General features: G+C 36.3%; 1 pseudogene; it reads right to left on the minus strand.

Annotated features, from left to right (window-relative positions):
• Nucleotides 1-380: 380 nt before the first annotated feature.
• Nucleotides 381-6,071, minus strand: LOC107943252 (indole-3-acetaldehyde oxidase-like; annotated as a pseudogene).
• Nucleotides 6,072-6,861: the final 790 nt, after the last annotated feature.

Raw genomic sequence — 6,861 nt, forward strand, 5'->3', positions numbered from 1 at the left:
TCAACTGAACATACAAGGATGCAATGGTGAAGCATCAAACACCTGTCACTGAAATTGCAAGTAAACTTTTGACAACAGACATAATGAACATAGACAGTTTGGGAAGTAGACAAAATTAGATACATACATCAGGAACAATGAACACTGACATGGATTCGGATGAAAATTTTAAAACCAACTTATCTTTTTAGGAAAGTAGTTCCTCCTTTTGTGACGTCCACTCTTCTGGATTTCGAATGAACAGTGACATGGATTCGGATGAAAATTTTAAAACCAACTTATCTTTTTAGGAAAGTAGTTCCTACTTTTGTGACGTCCACTCTTCTGGATTTTGACTTTCATATCGTTTTAGGAAAGCTATCATTAACCCAAGTGTGGTGTCATTTCAAATCTCTCGTCCATTTTTGGTTTTTTTTAGACCGCTTCATCATTCAACTCAAATATATTAAATAAACCTATAGTGATGTTTATCTTCGCTTCAACGTGAAGAAATCTATCAACTTATTCTTGTCTACACCTGAATATATATGTACAATAATGTTTTTGGCCTCAGTTTTTGGCAGTTGTCCACTGCAAAAACTTCTGAACACTGTCAAGCCCGCAAAGCTCCTTGACCACAGGCATGGTGGCAGGTACCTCTAATTGGACTAATGTTGAGCTAGCCTCGTTTGGGCCACTCCACGAAACAAGTTGCCGTCTGGCTTCTCTTATAGCTGCTCTTGTTGTACAGTGAACTGAAACTGCTAGCGTTAATGGCGGCTCCCCAGAAGCTGCAAAGGTAAAACAAAAATAGTACAGATTTGCAGTTTAGCATTGCAGTTACATAATCGTCTATTTGTTCAGTGGAGTTCTATATTTACTATGATTAACCTTAGAACATGGAGAAAAAAGAACCCAAACTTGCCTTTGGAAGAAAGAACGCGGTTTTTATGATTCCCACTGTTGAAGATTTCAACATTGAATTGTTTAGGAATGGTGTCCACCGTGGGGATCTTGTAAGTCCATGTGTTATTTATAATCACTAATCCATCTGAATTTGTGTTGTATTCCTCAAGCATAAAGAACCCAATTCCTTGAACATAAGCTCCTTCAATCTGCAATAACCACCACCCAAAAAAAGAGTTTAATTTCTTTACTATCACATGAGTATGATCAATGAACTTGTTACTAACTTTCTGACAGTTCTAAACAAATTCTTAAACTATATATCATACAAAGGACTGTATCCCGGCTAACCTGTCCTAAATCGACAGCAGGATTTAGGCTTTCACCATAGTCATATATGATATCTGTCTGTAGAATTGTAGTTTCGCCTGTTATAAGGTTTACCTCCACCTGCAGAATCAAATGTTTGAAAGTGATAACTATGAAATCAACCCAAGCCTATGCCATATATCATGACTATTATCATGTTCATTGGCTTAAATCTGAATGTAGTTTGATAAGAACTGCATTGCTTGTAAATACAAGCATGGAACAGAAAGCGAAATAGAGAATATCGAAAAAAAAGACTTGTCTCGCTCACAGCTGCAGCATAGTTTAGGTAGTGCATGGTGGAGAAGTTCGGTACATATAGTGAACTTGCTGATAAGTTTACAGAGTTGCGATATGCCTGCATACAGGAGATGAAAAAAGTGAAACCGTGACTGTTATCACCTCATGAAAATGTCAAAAAAAGAATTGGAAATGGGTACCTCAAGGATCAGCGTCTCCCACTCTAAGGATCTAATTTGCTCCATCAACCTTTGCTTGAGAGGGACAAGCCTTTCAACCAACACTTTACAGCAAAGTCGTACTGCTTCACAGCTTGACTCCCATGTCGTGCTTCCCGCAGTCATACCACCTTGAATCACACTCAAAGTATCAGCTTCTATGACCCTTACTTTCTCCAAAAGATCTTGTGTTCCACCACATTTAACCAAACCAAGACCATATGCAGTCATTTGTTTTACTTTCGTCCAAAGACCCTGCCCCATTTCGATTCCTCCAACCTCGACCACAATCGATCCATCACGTAGGATGCTTACTTTCCCCGGTGTTGATCTCATCTTCACTTCGTGGACAATAGGCACCCTTGAAATACCTCTCTTCTTCCATTTATGGCACCTATTGAATTCTTTAACCATTTTGGTCCTATGGTAAAAGCTCGAAGTACTGGCCAACTTATCCCATATTGAAGGTAACGTATACTCTAATGGTTCTCCTGCGACACTCGCAAAGAATAAGTTGAGGCTGTTGTGAGTGTGGAGATTAATATTTCGAATAGAATCAACATCCATAGAAAAGGTCGATGCAATATGTTCAATTACAACTTCAGCTATGTACGAGGCCTGCACATCTCCAGGGGCTCTCATCGCTGCTCGGCTTGGAAGATTCGTTTTGCAAAGTTTTATATCGAAAGATAAAGCACCCCAATCATATTTTTTAAGTGACCCTAGCATATGATCTGACAATATTGGACTTACATCGACAAACATCCCTGAATCAATCAATATATCAAGTTTCAGGGCTGTAATCTTTCCGGTACTTTTGAATCCCACATTGTATGTTATTTTCATCGGATGCCTTCCTCCTGACATTATCATATCAGTCTTCCTATCCATATAAATTCGGACCGGACAGTTTAACTTGTAAGCAGCTACAGCACATGCTGATGCAACCTATCAATTAAGGACAAAAAAAATAGGATATAAGGAATCACCGTGACTTATTCAATTAGATAAATTGTAATGAACCTTTGGGATTTACTTTCTTTTTTGCTATAATATGAAGAATTTAGTAGAGATGATAAAAAAATAAGTATAAAAGAAGGAAAAGGAGCATACTGCTATGGATTTTACAGCCTTTCCACCAAATCCTCCTCCAAGCCTTCTAGTTTTTACACGAACATTATGGGCAGGAACACCGAGGCATCTAGCTATAGTATCATGAGCAAATTCGGGGCATTGAATAGAACTATATACTTCCATGCAGTTGTCCTCATCCGGAACGGCAATAGCAGTTTGTGTCTCCATATAGAAATAGTATTGCGACCCAAGTTTGATCTAGATGTAACAATTTAATTGAAAACATTAACATGCTTTCCATGATAAAAGTTTATGATTAGATCCCTAGTAAGTGATGAGTCAATATCAAGTATAGTATGGTTAAATTTAAACAAATATAGCTTTCCAAGGTCGTTATTCGAAAAGGAATACCTGAGAGTTGAGAATTCAGTGATCAGCTTCGGCCATTCCTTTCGAGAAATCACCAAACTGTTCAGGATAAAACAAAGGAGCGTAAAAGCTACTTCTCTCAACTGCCTCTTCTACAGATAATATTGGAGGTTCTATATTTTCCTTGTCATAATCAACTACTGCAAGATCAGCTGCAATGTTTGCATTTTTTTGCGTATCCGCAACCTGAAATCATAATTTCCATAATCAAGTTCTAAAAGCTTAGACATCATTAACACATCAATGTTAATTATAAACATGAAACTACCACAAAGGCAATCTGCTGACCAACGCCTTCGGTAAGATCATCAGCATATAAAAGTTCAGTTCCAAATACTGTTTTAGAACCCAAATTCAAACCAGGAATGTCTTTGGAAGTAATAAGTGCAATAACTCCTTTTGGTGATGATCCAGGGTTGAACTTGATACCCTTCACCCGTGCCCGAGGCTCTAAGCTATATATAAATGCTTCATATAGGCAATCTTTAGGGGATGGAATGTCATCTATATAAACAGCTTCACCTACATCATTGAACATGGTGTAAGCAACATAAGCAATTTGATTACATAAGTTTTTTGTCAATAACTTACAAGAAAACAAGAAAGTATAACAAACCAGAGGCTTGGGGATAGCTCCGGTTTTTATTGTTGGCTCTCCGACCGGACGATATTCTTTATTTAACTGAATCACCTGCCTTGAAGATGATAACAGAGTTGGGAATTCGATTTGACCAAGATCATGCTGCTGATTTGAATTCTTGGACAACAAAGTTCTATTATATCTATTAACAAGACCATCAGAAAAGTCGATAGGGGAGTCAATTAAGGGGCTTAGGAACTCGAAAAGAAAGCCAACATCCAAGCTTGATCGATATGCTGGACTAGAAGTGCCATCTTCAGGTATTACCAAAGTTTCAAGCAATTTAATAGCATCATACAGCACACCAAAACTTAGTAATTTTCCATATAGAAACTCCTCAACCTCTTTCACCCTAATAGAACGCTTGGTTCCGTAAGCGCCAAAAGCGAACCGATAATTTTTTAGCATAAATCCTGTAGGATTCTTACAGAGAGACACCTGAGCCAAGAAAGCAACATTCAAAAAGGGGAGTGCGTTTCCAAGAGGACGTGGTGCAGCTCGATATGTTTCGAAAAGTAACTTATTGCAGGCATCAGAAGAAACAACCCTACTTGATTCCCAACATGGGATTTTAATACTTAACAGAACAGTTTTCGAATCCAATGGAGGCCTTCCAAGGAACTCCTCTAGTGTAAGCTTCAAAAGTCTCTCACCTGTCATTATTTCTAAAATTGTATCCACAGAAAGTAGTATTGTAGCAATATCTGAAGGAAAATGTTTCCTCTGGGCCATCATCAAATTCCAACCTACACTACCTGAATTCCTAATGAACTTGGAAACAATCTTGTCCATGTGGTCACCGATTTTTTTGAATACCAATTTAGCTTCTTTCCTGAATCCACCTTGATTTTCTTCCTTCAACGCTTCAATAGCTTTAGAAATCATCACAGCTGCTCCAATTTCAATCCTTGTTGAATCTTTTCTAACTATTGAAAGCTCAGGAATGTATCTCAGATCAATGTACTTATCATAGTGTACTAGCTCCTTATAATAACCCATTCCAGTGTTACCAACTATAATCTTCATTGAAGTCCCCCCATTAGCTTCCATTTGCAATAAACCCTGTAGCTCCTTAAGACTAACAGGACTATACCAATGATACCTTTCAGAGCCCAGATTGAGACCAACTGCAGTTTCCTTCTTTAAAAACTCGGGAAACACACGAGGCACATAGTTGCAATTGTACGGAGGTAACCTACTCAACTTTACTTCATTACTTTCCCCTTTTCTCCAGTAGGAGTTAAACCCTAAATCCTCCATGTCAACATCAGTAGCAAAACTTTTACAGGCATCAACAATGGGTCGGTAACCGGTACATCGACAAAGATTTCCTGCAATAGACTTTTCAGCTTCAGAAACTGTCAGCTTGGAAAATCCTGGTGAGGGCTCTGCTCGATTATTCATCTTATCAGCATTGACAAGAGGTGCATAGAGAGAAACACACATTCCAGGAGTGCAAAAGCCACATTGAGAAGCATGGAAACCCGAGAATCGTTGTTGAATGGGGTGGAACCCATCCTTGCTGTTCCCAATTCCCTCAGCTGTAATGATTGAGCATCCATTTATACTGCATAAAAATGTTAGGCAGGAACTCACAGTGAAATCCTCAACCTTGTTGTGAACATGATCATACTTTGAAAGTAGGACAATGCAAGCACCACATCCTCCTGTTAGGCATACGAACAAATATCTCATTGACATATAACAACATAACAAGGATCATTATATGTTAACAAAGTATAAGATTAAAAATACTCTTCAAAACATTTCAAAAGGATAAAGATGAAACAACAAGAACAATCACTTAAAAGATGATGAAAAAGATGAAAGGCCATCATAACAAATAAATAAACATATACAATTTATACGTTGAGAAGCAAAAAAACCACTTATACAACAAAGAAAATCCATTCTATTTAAACATACAGAGATAAAAAGAGAGATGGTAGCAAAAGAGGGAAAAATAACCTTCTCCACAACTGAGCTTGACACTTTTAAAAGGAGTTTGAGACCGCAGAAACTCAAGCAAAGTAGTTGAAGGGTCAATGCTATACACCTCAAACCTCTGTCCATTTACAGCAAAAACCAATCTTTGTTTTGTTGTTGTATCCATGGCATTCTTCTTCTTCTTCACCATTTATCAAATCTGATTAAAAAAACTGAATATTGATTCTGATATTGAACTCGATTTCAACGCTAACTGGTACGCAAAAGATAATAAGTTTAATCTATTTATTTTAATCAACGTTAGGCACAACAACTTATTCTATAATAGTCCATTTGTATGTTGAAACATCAACATCTATTATTTTTATTTTTATTACAGTCAAATAAATAATTAGTCTTTAATTAAATCTAAATAATTTTTAAATATTAAAACTTTTATCTAAGTAATAAAATTTTAATTCCTTAAAAAAGATTTTAATAGTTGATTTGTATTTATTTAAAATAAAGGTTAAAGAAAAATAAAGATTTATTTGAATACAAAAAAAACCCTTATGTAATAAACATGAAATAATTCAAGATCTTAAATAATAATTTGCAAAAGAAAAAATATATAAAAGAAGAAAATTCTTACTCCATCTCTTTCACTGCATTTTGTCTTAATTGCAAATGGTTGATATTTCAATAAAAATTATTATATATATTATTTTAATGTCTGTTTTTATCATACATGTTTGGGATTAATGTGTTTTTGTAAATGGGTAATCAGACATGTTAGAGTCAAGAGACTGTTAGTTTGTTATCAGTCTATTATTGGGTCTGGTAATCAATTGGTTAGAAGCAGTTATTCATTTCATGTATATAAACATCATCTCTGTATTGGTTAAGGAAGATGAGAATACTAAGCACATTTTTAAGTATATTCATTTTCAATCTTTGTAATTCCTCTCAAATTGTTCTTTGTTTAATGTAGTATCTTTCATGGTATCAGTCGTCGGACTTCCTGGGACCTCCTTTTCTCTGTTCATTCCATGGAAAATTTCACCGAATCCACTTCCGCTA

This window comes from Gossypium hirsutum, chromosome A09, assembly GCF_007990345.1.
Source record: "Gossypium hirsutum isolate 1008001.06 chromosome A09, Gossypium_hirsutum_v2.1, whole genome shotgun sequence".
In the NCBI taxonomy this organism is placed as follows: domain Eukaryota; kingdom Viridiplantae; phylum Streptophyta; class Magnoliopsida; order Malvales; family Malvaceae; genus Gossypium; species Gossypium hirsutum.